General features: G+C 41.1%; 1 protein-coding gene across 1 annotated transcript in view; it reads right to left on the bottom strand.

Moving 5' to 3' along the window:
* CDC42EP3 (CDC42 effector protein 3) overlaps nt 1-16,758 on the bottom strand; it is a 33,196-nt gene extending 16,438 nt beyond the window's left edge. The window contains exon 1 of the mRNA XM_040429610.1: nt 16,350-16,758. The gene's annotated coding sequence lies outside the window, so the exon portion shown is untranslated. The remainder of the gene's footprint in view (nt 1-16,349) is intronic.
* Nucleotides 16,759-21,430: the final 4,672 nt, after the last annotated feature.

A 21,430-nucleotide genomic window follows, 5' to 3' on the forward strand; every position in this document is an offset into this window, starting at 1 on the left:
CAGATCAGCAGCAAGCACTCGCCCCTAAAGTTTTAGAGGGTCAGCTCAGCAGCAGGCCCTCACCCCTAATGTTTTAGATGGTCACATCAGCAGCAGGCCCTCGCCCCTTATGTTTTAGATGGTCAGATCACCAGCAGGCACTCACCCTTAATGTTTTAGAGGGTCAGCTCAGCAGCAGGCCCTCGCCCCTAATGTTTTAGATGGACAGATCAGCAGGCCCTTGCTCCAATAGTTTTTGATGGTCACCAGCAGGCCATCAATCACAATTTTTCATGGGTGTGTATGATGCCATCCTTTATGTGTAATAAAGGGTGTATTGTAGTGCTGGTTCCTTGTAATTTTTGGCAGTCCTTTCACTTACTGCATAGGCTTTATGAGTGTAGGAGTCCCACTACCTGAACAATTGTACCACAATGTGAATGAAGCCCTCCTTTATGTGATATACAGTTGTATTGAAGTGCCTCTTCCTTGTAATTTTAGGTAGCACTTCCATGTTATATACAAGTAAATATACAGGAAAGAATGTTTCCTAACAATTTTTCCTCTAAAATCAATTTTATCTTCCGTTTTGTGCGTATTATTGTCAGTCGGTAAAATTGGCGTACTACTCGGACAACATCGTTCCCAGCAGCAACCTGGGAGTCCAAGATGCATCCAGACATCCTCCCCATGCTGTTCCCGAACCATTTCAGTGGTGTTTCCATCAATTTCTGACCTTTTTCTGTGAACCAAACACCCTTCCCTCTTCAGAGCAGGTGGTGCCTGGTTTAATGCTCGGGTTCTCCCATTTACTTCCATTGTGCTCTACCAAGCACCCGAGCATCCCGAGGTGTTCTACTCGAGCACTTTGGTGCTCAACCAACACTAATAGTTATCAATTTGCTCAATGTCAATACAATGATCAGGACATGCTGTAGGTCAGGTGGAAACTGGCTTTGCACATAGTGCTGAGGTGAAGTTATTGTGATCTTGCATTCACAACTATACCTGATCTTAGGCACAGTTTGGCTGCCACTTTAAAGGCACTGTCTTTGGGCAACCTAACCTCTAAATGAGGACCTGCTGGTGGTAAACTGATCAGAGTAGGTCCTACAAATTAAACAGATGAAACAGATGGTTGAAGCTATAAGGCTGCATAGTTTGCTGAAGCCTCCAGAGCAGCCACCCTTTGCTCTTTTTGATACAGGTTAGGAGCATGGATCCAAGACAGGCATATGGGCACTTGTCATCTTAACTGGACAACACCTTCGATCTAGTGTTACAACTTGTCAACTGTGAAAAAGCAAATGTTTGAGGTATGAATCTAATACAAATGTCACTCTTCTAAAAAGCATGTATGAATGTTGTAAAGATTAATATACAGAGTAAACTTTTTTAGCTTTTAAAACAAGTGACTGTACAATGTATGCATCACCGCTAGTTAAACTTGATGCAGGTGTCCATGAATTGCACAACTTTTAAAGAGGGAGGCATTTTAATTCTATATTATTACTGTACAGTAAGATGATGTTAATAAATACAGTGAAATATACCAAATACATTATAATACGGGTGAGTTCACACCACCACTATATATTTCGGCACATAGATAAAATGAATGGGGCTGAACAAACTCTATTGACTGCAATGGAAACATTTGGGAACCAGTTTTTTTTTTACCAGACAAGAAAGTCCTTTTTTTCCGGGCTTCTTGATGGAATCTGCATTGGAAGCCCTGAACGGAGCTTCCAAAGCAGATGTGAACAAGCCATTAGAGTCAAACGGAGCTGCACACCAATGCTGGTATGAGAATTTCATAAGTAATTGTAACATTCAGTCTGTTTAAAATGTACAATATCCATTGCTGGAATAGACAACTTTGCGAACAGTTTTGATTAAAGATATCCTAAAGTTTTGTGTATGCAGCTCCCATGTAGACTTATGTATCTCCATTGTTACAGACTACAAAAAAAACGGTGTAGTCTGATCCTGCAGTCATGTGTCTCCCTTCTTCTTAAACTACTGTTGTGTATGCGCCTTTTCCTATTAGCACCACCACAAATATCTGAACAGAACGCTCAATGATTGGGAATAGTCTATACATCTACATGGAGTTGTAATAATCTCTTGTCAGAGATTCTGCAGTCCTGTTTTCATTGTTTCTATGAAGAATGTTGCTCGATCTGTGTCCTCCCCCCTTTAAATCCCAGAACATTTTATTTGTTCTTCAGCAGTAGGTTTTGATTCCACGATCTTAAAACTAGGCCCTATGTAATATTACAAAAGCTAATAGAGACAAAAGAATTTACTGACAAGAGTCATGGGTGAGAAATGTTACCCTTAGCTTCCTTAGATGTCATGGCCAATACATTTTATTCACTTAGTAGCACTATTTTATATTATCAGGAGAGGGGGCGAGATGACTTGATTGCTTTATTTGTCTTGTTCAGTGTAAAATAGAGCATTACTTGACTGCCTTTGGCCTCCTTAAACTGCAAATAGCACTTGTATCTCACAGCATATGTATTTTATCAGTAGTTCAGCAGCCAATTATACTCTACAGAGTCCATTTCCACTAGTTAAGCACTCAAGAGCTGCATACTATCATGTACTCCACTCAAACTTCTAAATCTTGCGTGATATGAAGATATTTATATAGAGTCAGTTTCCTGTTTGTCAAGCAGCTCCCAGTGGAAATATTACAACCATTGATAGCAGACACTTTTATTACAATGGAACCACAAGAGCTGTGGAATAAAACAAGACAGTAGTTTTGGAAAATACGTTTTTGGAGGATGTAGTAGCTTTTATTGTGCTATGTTAAGGGTGCATGCATACGACCATGTTTTTCTTCAGTGAGGTTTTTTTAAATAGATACAGTAGTACAGTCGTGGCCAAAAGTTTTGAGAATGACAAAAATATTAGTTTTCACAAAGTTTGCTGCTAAATTGCTTTTAGATCTTTGTTTCAGTTATTTCTGTGATGTAGTGAAATATAATTACACGCACTTCATACATTTCAAAGGCTTTTATCAACAATTACATGACATTTATGCAAAGAGTCAGTATTTGCAGTGTTGGCCCTTCTTTTTCAGGACCTCTGCAATTCGACTGGGCATGCTCTCAATCAACTTCTGGGCCAATTCCTGACTGATAGCAACGCATTCTTTCATAATCACTTCTTGGAGTTTGTCAGAATTAGTGTTTTTTTTGTTTGTCCACCCTCCTCTTGAGGATTGACCACAAGTTCTCAATGGGATTAAGATCTGGGGAGTTTCCAGGCCATGGACCCAAAATGTCACTGTTTTGGTCCCCGAGCCACTTAGTTATCACTTTTGCCTTATGGCACGGTGCTCCATCGTGCTGGAAAATGCATTGTTCTTCACCAAACTGTTGTTGGATTGTTGGAAGAAGTTGCTGTTGGAGGGTGTTTTGGTACCATTCTTTATTCATGGCTGTGTTTTTGGGCAAAATTGTGAGTGAGCCCACTCCCTTGGATGAGAAGCAACCCCACACATGAATGGTCTCAGGATGCTTTACTGTTGGCATGACACAGGACTGATGGTAGCACTCACCTTTTCTTCTCCGGACAAGCCTTTTTCCAGATGCCCCAAACAATCGGAAAGAGGCTTCATCGGAGAATATGACTTTGCCCCAGTCCTCAGCAGTCCATTCACCATACTTTCTGCAGAAGATCAATCTGTCCCTGATGTTTTTTTTGGAGAGAAGTGGCTTCTTTGCTGGCCTTCTTGACACCAGGCCATCTTCCAAAAGTCTTCGCCTCACTGCGCGTGCAGATGCGCTCACACCTGCCTGCTGCCATTCCTGAGCAAGCTCTGCACTGGTGGCACTCTGATCCCGCAGCTGACTCCTCTTTAGGAGACGATCCTGGCGCTTGCTGGACTTTCTTGGACACCCTGAAGCCTTCTTAACAAGAATTGAACCTCTTTCCTTGAAGTTCTTGATGATCCTATAAATTGTTGATTGAGGTGCAATCTTAGTAGCCACAATATCCTTGCCTGTGAAGCAATTTTTAAGCACGCGTTTCTTTGCAGGTCACCATGGTTAACAATGGAAGAACAATGATTTCAAGCATCACCCTCCTTTTAACAGGTCAAGTCTGCCATTTTAACCCAATCAGCCTGACATAATGATCTCCAGCCTTGTGCTCATCAACATTCTCACCTAAGTTAACAAGACGATTACTGAAATGATCTCAGCAGGTCCTTTAATGACAGCAATGAAATGCAGTGGAAAGTTTTTTTTGGGGATTACCGTAAGTTAATTTTCATGGCAAAGAAGGACTATGCAATTCATCTGATCACTCTTCATAACATTCTGGAGTATATGCAAATTGCTATTATAAAAACTTAAGCAGCAACTTTTCCAATTTCCAATATTTATGTAATTCTCAAAACTTTTGGCCACGACTGTACATTGACCCATACCAGTTAATGGGGACATTCACACATCCGTTTTTTTAACAGATTAATGTGCCCGATCCATGAATCTCACAGCAGACCCTATGATCTTTAGTTTTTGAGGATGAGAATAGTCCTTTCTATGGGTGGCAGTTATAAAAAATATAGTATACTTGCAGAAGCTACCCGTTTCTCAAGGATCCATTTGTTGCAGAAGAATAATTGGATACAGCCATGTGCATGTGAAGTCGAGGTGCACTAAAATTATTAAGAGCCATCTATACCTTAATTTTGGTACATCTCATATTATTGCTAAGTAGTGAAAAATACTGGGGGTTATAACAATACCCCGTAAAACATTCACTGTGCAATAAATCATCCCAAAGTTTTCCTCCATGCTCCTACAGCAGACTAAGGGCACTTTCACACTAGCGGCATAGAGTTCCGTCCTAGGGGCTCTATACCGAAAAAGAATTGATCAGTTTTATCCCCATGCATTCTGAATGGAGAGCAATCCTTTCAGGATGCATCAGGATGTCTTCAGTTCAGTCTTTTTGACTGTTCAGGACGGAGATAATACCGTAGCATGCTGCGGTTTTATCTCCGGCCCAAAAAATTTAACACTTGCCTGAATGCTGGATATGGCATTTTTTTCCATAGGAATGTATTAGTGCCGGATACGGCATTAAAAATACCGCAATGCCGCATCCGTCCTTTTGCAGACCTTTAAAAATGTTTAAAAAAAATAGAAACTGATCTGTTTGTCCGTATGACAAACGGACAGACGGATCCGTTCTTGCAATGCATTTGTGTCAGTTTGCATGCAGATTGCCGGATCCGGCAGGCAGTTCCAGCGACGGAACGGATTGCCGGATCACTCTGCCGCAAATGTGAAAGTACCCTAAGGAAGATACAACCTAGGATGTGATAGATGGAGAGTGTAATGTTACATGGGGATACATAGTTTCGACTCATACAACATTTGAGTGATAATATGTATCTGTTTATATATATCCTCCACACTAAGCAACAATTATTGGTGTGTTAAGGAAGGTTTGATCGTATATGAGTAAAGAGACAATAACCTCCCTCTCACACTTGAGCCAGATTGTAATATATGGGTCGTCAGCCACACATTAGTTTTAACAAATTGATTAATTAAATTAAAGTATTTTTAAGCGTTCCTTTTTCAGGCAGTAAATTGATTGCTAAGGGTACTTTCACACTTGCGTTGTGAAGATCCGGCAGGCAGTTCCGTCGCCAAACCTGCCTGCCGAATCCGGAAATCCGTGTGCAAAAGGATAGTATTTTTAGACGGATCCGGATGCGGATCCGTCTAACAAATGTATTGAAACACCGGATCCGTCACTCCGGTGTGTCATCCGGAAAAAACAGATCCGGTATTTATGTTTTTTGCATTTTTAAAGGCCTGCGCATGCGCAGACCAGAAAACCGGATCCGTTTTGCCGGAACACTTGGTGCCGGATCCGGCATTAATGCATTTTAATGGAAAATAATTCCGGATACAGCATTCCGGCAAGTGTTCTGGAATTTTGGACGGAGAAAATACCGTAGTATGCTGCAGCATTTTCTCCGGCAAAATACCGCAAGAGTGACTGAACTGAAGACATCCTGCATCCTGATGCATACTGAACGGATTGCTCTCTATTCAGAATGCATTAGGATAAAACTGATCAGTTTTTTTTCCGGTATTGAGCCCCTAGGATGGAAATCAATACTGGAAAAGAATAACGCTAGTGTGAAAGTACCCTTAGTAGATCAAAACTGGTGTTAGAAACACCAATCCTGACAAATAAACTCTATGGGGTTTTTTTTGTTTGTTTTTGTGGAAAAAAAAACAATCTTTTTGCAACATTTTAACATAAGGAAATATAAAATGTAATAGAAATTGTGTTTTTGTGGCCATTTTCCTTCACTTTAGGTATGTAATATAGGTCAGTGGCATTTTTTTTAAACCCCAGTAAGCTGTAGGTGTGGTGTTTTTTCATGAATGAAAAGAATGTATGTAAAAATATGTCAATAAAAAGTCTCCCAAAAATGCTCATAAAAAATCCAATGTCAGGTGTAAGCATATAGTTGTTGCTTACATCCAGGAAACCTTTCAAATATGCTTGCTACGCGTAATGCCTGAACTTAGTGTGAACCTAGCCTAAAATTCTGGCACAAACTGTGTTATGACTTTAAGCAGTGGAGAAATCATGAATATTGTGCTTCTTATCAACCAATCAACCCCTCGGTTACATTTTAAGTAGTTATTTATAATTCTGGTAGAACTTATCTGCCAACATCTCCCCAGCTCCCATCTCCCTGGTGTACATATGGCACCTTTCCCTATGGGAGAGTACCTACCAACAGGTTCCTAGCATGGGTAGTAGCTGCAAAGGTAGCCATTACTGTGCAACCTCGGAACGGAGACTACTCCTGAAGTCCAAATCCCTGTACAGGAGTGAATACCAGGGGACCACCTTGACAACACCCTCAGTCAAATTCCTTCAGTGGCACAGTGGGACCTGCTGCATACATTCTACAGACTTTACTGTATTCTATTATGGGTAAGAAAACTATTTGTGGGTGCAGTTCTGCCAATGGCACTTTTCCCATTTGCATTTACAAACTCATAGCTGCCAGCTGTCCCTCTCACTCAATAACAGCTTAAAGGGTCATCCCTTGAAATGCCCCCCCTATATGCCCGGGCCACTCAGTGGTGGCTGTGAGGGGACCAGGAAGGATGCGGGTGTCAGATAGCCAGGTAAGTAAATTGTGTGTGAGGAGCCGAGGCATATAGGTGGGGCATTTCAGTGTCTGAAAACCCCTTTAATGCTAGATAGGCAGCAGAGTAATGAGCATACATTAGTCTCATTTATGACTAAGGGGCACTCTACGCTTTGTTACAGAGGCGATTTAAAATCTGTAACACAGTTCACAAAGTAATCACAGAATTTAAGTTAGTTTTATGGGACAAAGGGACTTAGAGCCCTCTCAGGGTGCTACCCCATGTACTGCACCCCCTATGGTGGTGCCCCAGTTCTGGTAATCATCAATAGCATTAAATATGGATCAACTACAAAACCAACTACTGTAGTCCTTTGTCCTCTATTAGTAAGCAGCCATGTGTATACCTGAGCACTCAGGAATACTTTAATACGCAGAGTCTAAAATGTTTCACCCTGCATCAGATTTTCTTTTTTCAATTTTTCAATTCATTGTAGGAAAATCCCAGAATCAAATACATTTTTGGCATAATAAATCTTTTTGTACACAGTTAGTGGTAGACCACTTAATAAAAATGGTCTCCAACATATGCCATAACTATAATCAAATTCTAAATGATGTTAGGTGGTACATAAGCCAAACTCAGCCACGGAAAACCCATCGAACATATGATTGTCCAATGAAGTGCTATAGCTTATTCGCCATCAATCACACATACCTCAGCTTCAGCTATCCAACTGAAGCAAATCGAGAGGATAAAATGTACACTTATATTTGAGGTATCCTGTCAGAAAAAATTGAAAGGAATCCAGGAATATTAAGAACTTTCTAGAAAATGTATATAAACTATTAAGTCCATTATTCCTCCACTGCAAAAAGAAATAATGAAACTCAGATTTGATGTATGATAAGCCAAGCAAACGTCCCAAACAGAAAATGTAGCATGTCCAATGTAACACAGCCAAGATATGTTATACTGTGTTATAGCTGAAGTGTGGCCAGTGAAATTTCCTTATATAATAGCTTTACACGCAACGATTTAGCTAGACCCTTCACTCATGGGCTTTGTAACATTAACAAATACCAGGTGTTGCCCCTATATAAGTAACACTTAACGATTAGGACCTGGCTTGCTAGATTTCCAAACATTAATGACAAATAGAACAAGGTTAAACCTTGCACAATAGTTCACCACGTCTGTATAATAGTGAGAAAGTGAAAGGTAGGTTCACCAACAGATACATCAAACCTCCTTCAAATTAGAACCGTAAGGGTACTTTTACACTAGCATTAGAAGAATCCGGCAGGCAAGTGTTCCGGAATTATGGCGGGAGAAAATACCGCAGCATGCTGCGGTATTTTCTCTGGCCAAATACCGTAAAAGGGACTGAACTGAGGACATCCTGATGCATACTGAACGGATTGCTTTCCATTAAGAATGCATTGGGACAAAACTAAAGAGTTTTTTTTTCCGGTACTGAGCCCCTATGACAGAAACTCAATACCGGAAAACTTTAACGCTAGTGTGAAAGTACTCTAAAAGTACAAGCAGTAGTTATGCAATAATGTAATATAGTCCTCATTTCCATAATTACATAGTTGATACGGTTGAAAAAAGACATAAGTCCATCAAGTTTAACCAAGGGATAGGTGGGGATGTGAATCCCAGAAGGAAGTGAGACTCAGATTTCTACACATTAGACCTTCAGCAGACTCAAGCTGTTGTATGATTGCCCATAACTGCTTTTCCTTAAAGCTGCCATAGACATTCAACAGCTATCTCTCCCGACTTCCCCATACGTATTCACGTTCGATTTGGCCACATGTATATGTGTATTCAATGAGAAGACAGGAGAAAGCCGCTGCCAGACACCTCTGGCGGTAGCATAACTCCCAGAGTTATAAAAGGACGGGTGAAAATATTCACTTCTACGAATCCTTTTTTCCCCCCCGAGAGCTCTTCACACATATTAGACTGTTGGCCAAACCTGCCATTTTTGTCAGGTTCAGCAGAAAAAAACACTACTGTGTATGGTGGCTTTTGAACGGGGTACAGGCCATTGTAAGCAGCAACTTTCTGTTGACGTATTTGTATGGAAATAGTCGGGCTAGGTTGTTTAAGCTTTATTTAGAGACAGCAATTATCCCCTCCTTATGGGGATGAATGATCACTACTACAATAGTTCATCCCCATACAGATTTATTGTTTGCAGGAAGTGCATCCCTATTTAGAGAGGGCGATGGACTGGTGATGAATAATTTTGCTCATCTACTGGGTGATCAGCTGCACATTAACATGTGGCAATTATCAGGAATGAGGGATCGCATGTATGTTTGTTCTCTATAATTGGCTGGGTAATCTGACTAGGGAAAAGGGCTTTTAGAATGGGTTAGGTGGAGTGAAAACCCCAAGAGCCCCAGCAATAAGCAAAACAAAGGGGCTTTGCTGATCACCCTTCTTGGTTAAGGCAAACTACACTATTTACTCAGGCACAGTGGCCCACAGGGGCAGACTAGGAACTTAAAGTGGCCTTGGAAAAAATACTAAAAGTGGACCCGTTGTGTAGTCGGGTCCAAATTGATGGATGGCTGGGCCAACACAAGCAAGGAGTTAGGGCTAGCAAAACCATACTGTCGCACATTATACCACCCCAACAGAGCCAAATACCACAGTCCATCACAAAATACTGCCAGCAGTACAAAATACATCCTCAAAAACATCCACTGGCTGACCGTGAGGTAACATCCCTGTAAGGTCTATGGCCAATCCGCCCCTGGTGGCCCATCTGTATAAGCCGCTTTGTTTTTGGGACTGCAGGTCACTCCATCATTCCATATGCTTGAACGGGGCTGAAATGGACAAGTTCAAGTAACAGACACAGTTTCTTGTCCTTGTGGACACAAGGCTCACAGGAGAAACATGGCTTCTTCATTGTGCAGAAGGTAATCTTGAAGTTTGGCCATCAAAAGAGCCCCTTTAATAGTACAAGGGAAACTGAACACTAGTAAAAACTTTCCTGCTACCAATGCAAATTATGCTTGCCGTGTTAGCATATTAGCCAATCACACGACCTACAAGCACCTTATTCATCATTATATAGCTCCGTCCATTGCGTAGGGGATTGATCTTGTAACCACAGTGATGGTCCCATGGTAGAGAATGGAAGCACTGAACGGCAGGAACGTGGAGTGTCAGAGACCCCACTGATCTGATAATGATGGCCTATCCCCCCAACAAGCATATTGAATGGCAGGCTTTTATTTATACCTCAAACATTATATCCATAAAAATGACGCATGATGCATATAAAAATTTATATCAGAAGAGCCACATAGACATAGAAAAATAATTTATCAATATAACAATAGCACCCATGTTACAATATATAGGAGCAGACGGTAAGAGCTGGTCTTGTATAATACATGTAAAATCAGGAAGGACGTGAGTGTGATTCCATTGTCACCGGCTGGCTCAGATACGTCAGCCTCACTTCCCATTCACAGCGTTCCTCCAGGATGTTGTTTAAAGTAAACAACATCCGTCAGGAAATCCCGTGTTATGGTCACAAAGCTCCGTGTTTACTGAAAAACAATGTCATCCTATGAACCGTGAGCCCAGCAGAATATTGTAGATCGTGAGATAAAGGTTGGGTGACAGGTGCCGTCATGTGTCCTTGGTTTCAGTAGTATGTGAACACAACACAATGCACATACAGCTATACTCTACATATTATTTTACTGGTATTCACTAACCTACCAATATTTGCCCAAAATACTTATTGGCTTAGATAAATTAGCCCCTCCTCCCACCAAAAAAAGCCATTATGACACATAACTGTGCTCGAAACTGAAGACTGAAAGTTCTCTAACCATGATAGATGGATAATAGGAAACAATAGCATCCAGAAATTGTCAGACCATATAAAATCCATGGGTGGACATAAGCATCATCAGTGGATTACTGTGAAATCATTCAAGAAAACGCAGTTGTTCTACCATCGTTGGACTGCCAAATAAGTTGGGTATTGGTGCCTTAAAAAATAGCTTATGGCATTGCATAAACCAAGCAGTAGAGAGGATGTCATCTACTGATGGGATGTTTTCTACGTGATGCTTGGCACATGATTGTTGTGCTTCTTCATGTGACTCGATATGTTTTACACCACATAAAGGCATGAAAGCTTTAATTATTGCAGTGATGCTGGTGACTATTTGAACTTTGACAAAACAGCATTGATTTACGCAAATGTTACAATCTACAGATGTTCAGTTCTGGTAGAAACATAGCAGAACGACGGCAGAAAAAGACAACATGGTTCCTCTAGATGACTTATATTTGCTTTTTTATTTTTAACATAGGATATTCCGTGCATGTATATATTCACTTACTGTATTTTCCAACCACATCTGCCTTACTCTTTCAGTAAAATAATACTTTCTGATGGTGTTTACAATTTTTAGCTCCAGATCTTTTGGTCAAATCTGAAAGTTCTTGATGCCCTACAAACCCCCCTTTGTCTGTGCTGTCTTCTAACAGTTTTCAGTTGAAGCCTGCACTAGGACAAGACTACCTGTCGATGCATAAAGAGCTATCCCCCAAAATAGCTAAATTATCCCATTAATAGATGGAATTTAATTGATAATAGTTCCGCTGTCCTTCCAATTCTGGATTTGATTGTATTAGGACAGTCAGAACCTGCTGCTCCAAAAAAAAAGAGTACAGGCTGCTGTAAAAGGCAACCTGCAATCTGCATATAGATTCACACCACGTAGAGAATGTTAATTCCATTCTGCCCTGTGATGTTATTCTCATATGACACCTGTCTATAAGCTGTATGGCTTTATATATAAAGGGGATGCCAATCCACATTCAATGTTATACAAACAGGTTAAAAAGCTATAAAACAACAGAAAAGTGATACTCTCCATACCAATCGTCTGCTGCTTCCGTACCAATCCTGGCTCCAGCGATGACATGTCTACACAATATGTGGCCACATTGGTGACATGTCGACAGACCTGATGTCACCGCAGCAGGCGTGGACTCACTGCAGTGGTCACATGTCATACCAACACATCATCGCTGGAAGCGGGTGAACAGAGACCGGTTGTTTAAAAAAAAAATGATGTGGCTGGGCAACTCCTTTCAGGAAATTGCTCTTTATGCACATTATTGCAAGAACACTTAATTTAATTAAATTCACGCCTGGGTGTCATCTTTTGAAAGTAGTGATATAAAAACACATTATGGGAACTTTCATGTGTCTTTGCATTGATGAGACATTTCTTATGTCTCATATCATTAACTGCAAATATTCAGACGATGAGCGTTACTATGTAAATGAACAATTATTAAAATCCATCTTCTACCTTCCGCCCTTTTGTTTAGCAGCAGCACACACCTACTCCTCCCTCCTACCACAATAAATAATTACATGTATAATTGCATTAACATGTTTATAGTACCCATGAAGTCACCGGCCTAATGATAAAAGGCATACAGACTAATGTCTGCCAACTGTTATTACAAAACAACACTCTGCAGATACGAGAGGAAGTTACTGTATTTCATAGGGTGAATAGGGTGTTTCAGCGCTACGTCTATGGTTGGCGAATGTGAACAAGCATTTTTGAGTCTGGGCATACTGATCCACTGTCTACAGCTATTTCTTTAAATGTTTTCTTAAGCTGGTATCAGATGGCCATATTAAAAATCACCCGTGTTGTGGCCACATCACACACATATTTTTTAAAATACTGAGAGGTCCAAATTTCTGTGTAGGACAGGGACCTAGCAACTGCCAAAGACAACTGTCTCAGAGGGTACGGCCATAGGTTCAGGTTTCCTAATGCAGTTTTGAAGGCCAAAACCAGGAGTGAACTTAAAGGGTTTCTGTCACCACATTTTACCCCCTACAGTAAAACATATCTACTTGTAGGTCTCCCTGAGATGTATTAAATGATGCCCTTATTATTTAATAGTCTTGTTTTATTTCTTTATAAAATCGATTTTAGTGATATGCTAATGACTTACATAAGGTGCCCAAGGGGATGTCCTTTCCTAACTTGGTGCCCAGCCGCACCCCTCGGTCCAGTGCCCAGCGCCGACTTCCTAAGTCCAGCGCCGCCTCTAATATAATATATTCCAGAGCCGGCGCGCTGACGTAATCCCTGAGCCTGTTCGAAATCCTGCGCGTGCGCACTACACACTGTAGTCTGCGCCCGTGTGGACTACAGGTAATGGCATCGTCGAGCGAAGTGCGCATGCATATCCAGTTGGAAGTGGAAGGATAAATCTAAAACATGTATTCACTGTTCATGGCCACTAAAGAGACCTATAAGATCTTGAGCAATGCATAGAGGTCCAGGAATAGGTTGCTTCCTCAACAGATATCTCTGAAATAAGTTATTATATTTACTTTATTGGTCATATACATGTAGCCATCCACAAGTTTCTCTGCTTTTCACAAACCAAGATTTATGCCTATTGGTTACTTACAACCCTAGCTTTACAACAATAGGTTACAACCCAAGATTTATGCCAATTGGCTATAACCCAAGTTTTGTGCAAATTGGTTACTTACAACCCAAGCTTTATGAAAATTGGCTACAACCCAAGTTTTATGCCAATTGTGTACAACCCAAGCTTTATGATGGTTGGATACAACCCAAATTTATGCCACTTGGTTACAGCTCAAGCATTATGCCAACTGCCTACAACCCAAGCTTTATGCCAATTGGCTTTAACCCATACATGCTTGTGGTCTGGGAAGAAAAAAAAACATCTATATATAGTGAATGGTTAGTCCTCCAGAGCGTTTAGCTTGGGCGACACATGGGGGCACAGGCACCTCCTATATTTGTGGTATTGCCTCCCCCCCCCCTTTTTTTTTTTCCTGCTCTTTTAATTTTCAGAGATGCCTGAATTGTGGCTGAGGTGCTGAGGTAACCGGTTGGTTCCAGTTTGGCTGTAAATGCTGGCTCAGGAAATCCATTTCTGATTGGTTGCTGGGGGAGAAATCCAGCCCTGGGATTTGTTGTCATGTTTGTGGCGGGAATACTGTCGCCTTTATATTGCAGGTTCTTCAAAGGTTCGGGGCCAGTTTCAAGAAGAAGAGGGCCACCCCCCACCCCCCCACCCCCCTCTCCCTTTTTTATATAAAAACTAAATGTGTTCCTCGTCGCTTTGCTGAGTTAGTGGGGGCAGAATCACTCAGTGTAGCTGGGTGGATTTAGTTCTCATTAATTAATTATGGTTATGGGTTTAATTATTTATTTAATGTGGAATTTATTATATTTATTTAATTATTTAGGGCAATTTATTGTGGTGTTCATTTATTCAAGGTAACCCATAATGGAGCATTGTAGTGTCTTTATTTATTCTATCATACAGTAAGTTTAAGATGTGTTGGGAAGGTGCAATGTGCCTCCATGTAACTATTATGCGTTTATATTGCTATTAGCTGGGAAAATGATGCAATGTTACTAATACATTGGTAAACACAGACTAGATAATTACACCACCTTTCATGAGCAATGTTTGTACAGTAAAATGAGAAGTAATAATGTTATCATCTTACTAAGATGCCTATGGCAGCCACAGTGACACCTTCTTACAAAATGCAGGGTGGCATAATTAAGATGTGAAGGGCACAGCTGTATACTGAGCTGTTCAGGGCACAACGCATTGCAGTATGCCATACATTGCCAGTCATCTAGTCAGCAGACTAGAACCTTTGCTTTTCCACTGCAGTATAATTATGGCAAGGATCAGCATTATTCGCCGCTGAATTCTTTTACTCTGCTGCCTTTTATTGGTCGCTGTTTTCACTTGAATGCTCAAAATGCTGAAGCTTGCTAAGAAAAACAGAACTATCATCAGATCTGGACAGTTGGAGCCTGTCAGGCATGTGCTCCATTCAGCAAGTAGATAAAAGCTCTGCTAAGATCTAAACCCTTGCCTTCTGTTTTCAGCCTGCAGAAGCTCTTTAAACAGTCATTACAACATCTGCAATGCATGAGCGTCACTGTCACCTCAGCTCAATGTGCAAAGTAGATAAAATCACAGAAATTCTTCCACCAAACAGCATGCTAATATCTAATGCTATGTACATCAGTTACTACCCCAAGCAGATCCTCGACCATAGACATAACAAAGGCAATCAGGGATCCAATATTTTTACATATGTTAACAGTCCACAGTGTAATGCCAATCATATTGTATATGCCACTTTACTGACAAACCAAGAGCAGTGTGTTCAAGGCAAGGAGCAGTCATAATGCCAAATACACATCGTCCTGGCACTTAGTAGTCAATGAAAATGATTCAGCATCTCAGATACCCTATCATTATGGCATAAGTAACATTTTTGGACAACATGTTTAAAGCATTGTATGCCATGGCAGATCAGAATCACCTTAGATAAACCGTAACATGCCCTAGACTGCTGCCATGAGAGGACACTAATAATGCATCTCCTCCATAGTATGTACATGGAAGAAGCCTGGTTCTCTATCTCACATAGCAATAAGGATAAGAGCTATGTAATGGTCTACATATGTATGATAGATAGATAGATAGATAGATAGATAGATAGATAGATAGATAGATAAAAGATAGATAGATAGATGGCAGCAGGATAGAAATATAGATGGACAGATAGATACATAGAAGATAGGGTAGATGATGGATAGATAGAAGGATAGATGGCAGAAGGCTAGATAGATAGATAGATAGATAGATAGATAGAGATAGTTAGATAGATATTATAGACAGACAAAAAATACAATACCTGACAGCAGAATAGATAGATAGATAGATAGAATGATATATAGGCAGACAGATAATACAATACATGACAGCAGGATAGATACAGATGTAGTAGAGTTAACACACGCTTTATAAGACGTGTTATCTAAACTAAATGCATTAAGCAAACACCTTCAATCGCTTTTCAATGACTTTTGTTTCTAGAGAAGGCAATGAATTAATACATTTGAGTTGAGTTTATGTGTTAACCCCGCTACATCTGTAGATAGATAGATATTAGATTTCTGTCATTTCTCTCTCTCCATACACATCTACAAGTAAATCACAGCACAGAACCATCACTGGATAATGAGATTGGTGTAGATGAATAGAAGGAGCAAATGCAGGCTCCAGGCTGCAGGGAGGAGGTCACACACATAGTCACAGAATGCTGGCCATCTTACTTACAGGGCTCTGGGCGCTGTCTGGGGATGGCTTCCACCTCCTGCTGTCTCTTGCTTAGCACATGGGGACCTGGCAGGCCCTGGGACGAGCTGTAGCCTCCTCCGATGTGGGTAAGTGGGTCATACAGTGTATCCCAATGCAGCAGCAGCAGCAGTAGTCTGGGCTAGAGTGGAGGAGCTGGAAGGAAAGGGGCAGCTGCTTCCAGAAGACACCTCCCTTCTCTACATGAGCTCCAGCACCAGCATCTCTCCACCTGTGACAGCTCTTCTGCAGTCACCTCCCAAGACGCCTTCCAGATGACTCCTGCTCCTGTCAGGATGTGTGCTCATTGTCTAGGGAGGGGAAGGCAGACAGGCACTTTGCAGGGGAGATGTGGGGTTGGGATGCAGGCACTGGTTTTGCAGGGATAGATGTCAGGGGAGGGTGATGATGATGTGAGGGGGCAGGTAAAGGGTGGGGTGGCTTAGGCATGGCTTGGCAGGGAGGAGGGGGCACTAGAGGATAGGGCAGACCTTGTGTTAATTGACTGCCCTTTAGCTTCATGCTTCTAGGGGCATGTGGTGACAGACTGTCAGATTGCTAGTTTAACCCACTCAGTGCTGGAATGCCAGGAGAATGCAAAAGATAAAGTTATGCAGGCAGTGCCTCCTGACAAAGTGAGATATATATGGGCAGGTGGAAATCTGTGATGGCAGTGCAAAGGCAAACACAACACAAAGATGCAGCAGAACCAGGCGGGGACGTCTGATTAGTATTATGTGTGTATTACTGCGGTATTTGTTATACATCTGAGGCTCTTAGCTCCAAAACCTTATCTATCTCTCTCTCTCTCTCCCTCTCTCTCTCTCTCTCATATCTATCTATCTCTCTCATATCTATCTATCTATCTATCTATCTATCTATCTATCTATCTATCTATCTCATATATATCTATCTATCTCATATCTATCTCATATCTATCTCATATCTGTCTATCTAGCTCATATCTATCTATCTAAATCAAATCAAATCAGCTTTATTGGCAGGACTAAATACATTTTAGCATTGCCAAAGCAAGTGGGAAATAATTGGGTAGGTTTGGGGGATGGGGACACGCCCAGGGTGGAGAGGAGTCTATGGTATATCAGGCTCCTCTCAGTCTATGGCAGGCAGTAATATATTGTGCTGCTGTGGCCGCTGTGTTCTCCTCTTCCCCCAGCAGTATGGAGAGTCTCTCTTCCTCCTCCATGGAGGTGAAGTCTGGGCAGAGATCAGACAGTCTCCTGAAGTGAGTCTCCCTCACTGCTGAGTATTTGGGGCACTGCAGCAGGAAATGAGCCTCATCCTCCACGGCCTCCTGGTCGCACTGCTGGCACATATCTATCTCATATCTGTCTATCTAGCTCATATTTATCTATCTATCTATCTATCTATCTATCTATCTATCTATCTATCTATCCTTCTATCTATCTCTATCTATCTATCTATCTAAAATCTATCTAGCTCATATCTATCTATATATCTCCTGTCTATCTTTCTATCTATCCATATCTATCTATCTATCTATCTATCTATCTATCTATCTATCTATCTATCTATCTATCTATCTATCTATCTGTCTCATATCTATCTATATCCATCTATATCTATCCATATCTATCCATCTATCTATCTAATATCTGTCTATCTATCTATCTGTCTATCTATCCATATCTATCTATCTATCTATCTATCTATCTATCTATCTATCTATCCATATCTATCTATCTATCTATCTATCTATCTATCCATATCTATCTATCTATCCATATCTATCTATCTATCCATATCTATCTATCCATATCTATCTGTCTATCTATCTCAAATCTATCTAGCTCATATCTATCTATATATCCCCTGTCTGTCTATTATCTATCTATCTATCTATCTATCTATCTATCTATCTATCTATCTATCTATCTATCTATCTATCTATCTCATATCTATCTGTCTCATATCTATCTGTCTATCTATCTCAAATCTATCTATCTAGATCTCTATCTATCTCCTGTCTGTCTATTATCTATCCATCTCATATCTATCTATCTATCTATCTATCTATCTATCTATCTATCTATCTATCTATCTATCTATCTATCATATCTCTCTCATATCTATCTCACTATCTATTTATCTATCTATCTATCTATCTATCCATTTCATATCTATTTATCTCATATCTATATATCTATACAGCAGTAAAATATTTCATGTTTTCAAAAAGATTATTACGAAATTATTTGCATAGTAAAGATGAGGGTACAATTATTAATTTCACCATTTAAAGGGGTTTTCCCGAGTAGACCACAAAATTTAAGTTGAAAGCAGGGATTTTTTTAAAAAAGATGACAAAAAAAAAGGCTAAGGCTAGGTTCATATCTGTGCTCAGTAAATCTGGTAGTCTTTTCCAGCAGAGGAACAGACTACTGGAATTACCGTATCCGGTAATTCTAAATCATTCACTATAATGGGATATGTTGGGTTTTCGGCAGGTTTCCGGCATGAATGCTTGCTTTTTGCTGGAAAAAGGCCACTGCATGTAGCATTTTTTTTTTTTTTTTCGGCAGAAAGCCGGAGTACTTGCTGGACTCCTGAAGGATCCCATTATAATGAATAGGGATCTTGCAGGCCACGACAATGTCCTGTTATACCGGATGCATTCATTCTGGTAGTCTGATGACTTGCCGATACAGACTACTGGATTTACCAAACACTGATGTGGGCGTAGCCGTACCCACCTGTCCAATCCCAAACTGACACATTGCTGCTGCTTTCTGGTGCTGCAGTGATGACGTCCTTGACTACCATATGTGAGTCATTCACTGGTCTGAGTGGTCGCGTCTGGTCGTTAGGGACATCACTGATACATCACAGGTCTCTGTGCAGCAATGACGTCTCTGTAACCCCCACGTGACTGCTCAGGCCAGTGATTGGCTGCAAAGATCACATGGGGTTGTTAGGGATGACTTCACTATCAACCCCAGAAACAAAAACCAGAATGGCAGCACTGAAATTGAGGGAAAGTGAGAAGGTGATTGAAAACCCCTTTAAAGGAGTTATCATGCGTCCAGCATTCATCACCCCATGATTAGCTGTGAAAGGGGCTGCGCTGCCGCTGTATTTATCTCGGACAACCCCTTTAAGGCTCATGCATACAAGCACATTACAGTTCAATAACATTTCCAAGTTTTAACATGTAATATTGCACCAATAGACATCTATGTTGCCTTACTTCACCACGTAAAAATGTGTGACATGCGCCATGGTATTCCGTATTATTGAGACATTCCTGTGCAGATTGAGTATCTCTGTAAAGGTGTAATCCCAAGGTATGGCTGACCTCATGCAGCCAAGCCACACCCACCCCTGCAGCAGCCAATGGCTGCACGATTTTTCACACAAAAATTGTGTGGCCATTGGTTGCTGTGGGTGGGCGTGGCTTGACCACATGCGGCCAGCCGCTCTATGGGGTCATACTCTAATAAAGTACTATACAGAGGCATTATCCTGGGCCACACACAAGGAACTCTGTGTGCTTTTATGCAGACTATGCACATATGGCTCTCACCATGGGCTTAACTACCATAGCGGCAGACCATGCGACTGCTATGGGGTCCAGGGCAAGAGGGGGCCCAGTTGGGATCATCCCCTCTTCTACTGGGGTGGAAAACTTGGTCACGACTCTATTCTCTAAAGGAACAACTTTTAGCAAACGAGGCAGTAAAAAATTGGCCCAAGGGTCATTGAAAAGGGTTTAGGCAGAAACCATTCTGTCCTGTGTGGGGGGCCTGGTTTGATTCTTGCTATGGGGCCCTTACTTCTCTATGTACGCCACTGACTCTCACTTTTACTTTTACAGACCATGCGTCCTATTATTGTGATGAGAAAGACTTAGGCCTCTTTCACACTACAGTATGTCGATTTTCACGGATCCGTTTTTCAGTTTTTTTTTGTTTCCGTTGTGTTTCCGTTTCGGTTCCGTTTTTCCGTTCAGCATATACAGTATACAGTAATTACATAGAGAAAATTGGGCTGGGCATAACATTTTCAATTGATGGTTCCGCAAAAAACGGAACTGATACGGAAGACATACGGATGCATTTCCGTATGTGTTCCGTTTTTTTTGCGGACCCATTGACTTTAATGGAGCCACGGAACGTGATTTGCGGCCAAATATAGGACATGTTCTATCTTTCAACGGAAGGAAAAACGGAAATACGGAAACGGAATGCATACGGAGTACATTCCGTTTTTTTTTGCGGAACCCCTGAAATGAATGGATCCGTATACGGACCGTATACGGAACGCAAAAAACGCCCCGCAAAACGGAAAAAATGCGGTAGTGTGAAAGAGGCCTTATGGTATATCCATGCCAGTGTTCTCGTGTCCCCCACTGCTCAGCGTAACAACAGGGGAAGAAGTTGAAATCACTGTGGAAGAATCATGTACATATGCAACAAAAGTAAGGGCAGCAGGGGAGTTCACAGATCTCATAGAGCCCCATAGCAAAACTTAGCATTGACCCCCTGCCCCACCCTGTTCCTTAGTATGCATATGTCAATCACTGCTCAGTGCTCTAGATTTTTGATGAATCTACTTTTTTTTCTTTAAGTGAATGAAATTTGAATTAAAAAAAATCACCCTTGGCCTTACCCATTTTATCTGACTTTTTTGTCAGTAAAGTGGAACAGTGGTTCATAAATATGGCGCTCATTATGACCCCCATATTTCTTAATGTATTCATGCTAGAAAACAAGCATAAATAGACTGATAAATCTCCTGCTTCCCATCAGTTACAAAGCTGGCTGCCAGCAGCCACCACTAGGGGGAGCTCAGTGCATGGGAATTTATGCTAGTACGATTGACTGAAATTGAAGCTGTAATCATCTGTTAGCACTGAGCTCCCCTAGTGGTGGCTGCATGGAAATTCAGTGTTTTCACATCGGAAGGAGAAGAAGGATCTCAGCACCAGGACCCCCTACCGCCTGGTCCTGTTGCAGTTGCAGTCTGCCTTCATTGAATGTATGCCACTGAAGGGCAGCCACCCTGGGCTTTCAAACAAAAGA

Source organism: Bufo bufo, chromosome 4 (genome assembly GCF_905171765.1).
Source record: "Bufo bufo chromosome 4, aBufBuf1.1, whole genome shotgun sequence".
Lineage (NCBI taxonomy): Eukaryota > Metazoa > Chordata > Amphibia > Anura > Bufonidae > Bufo > Bufo bufo.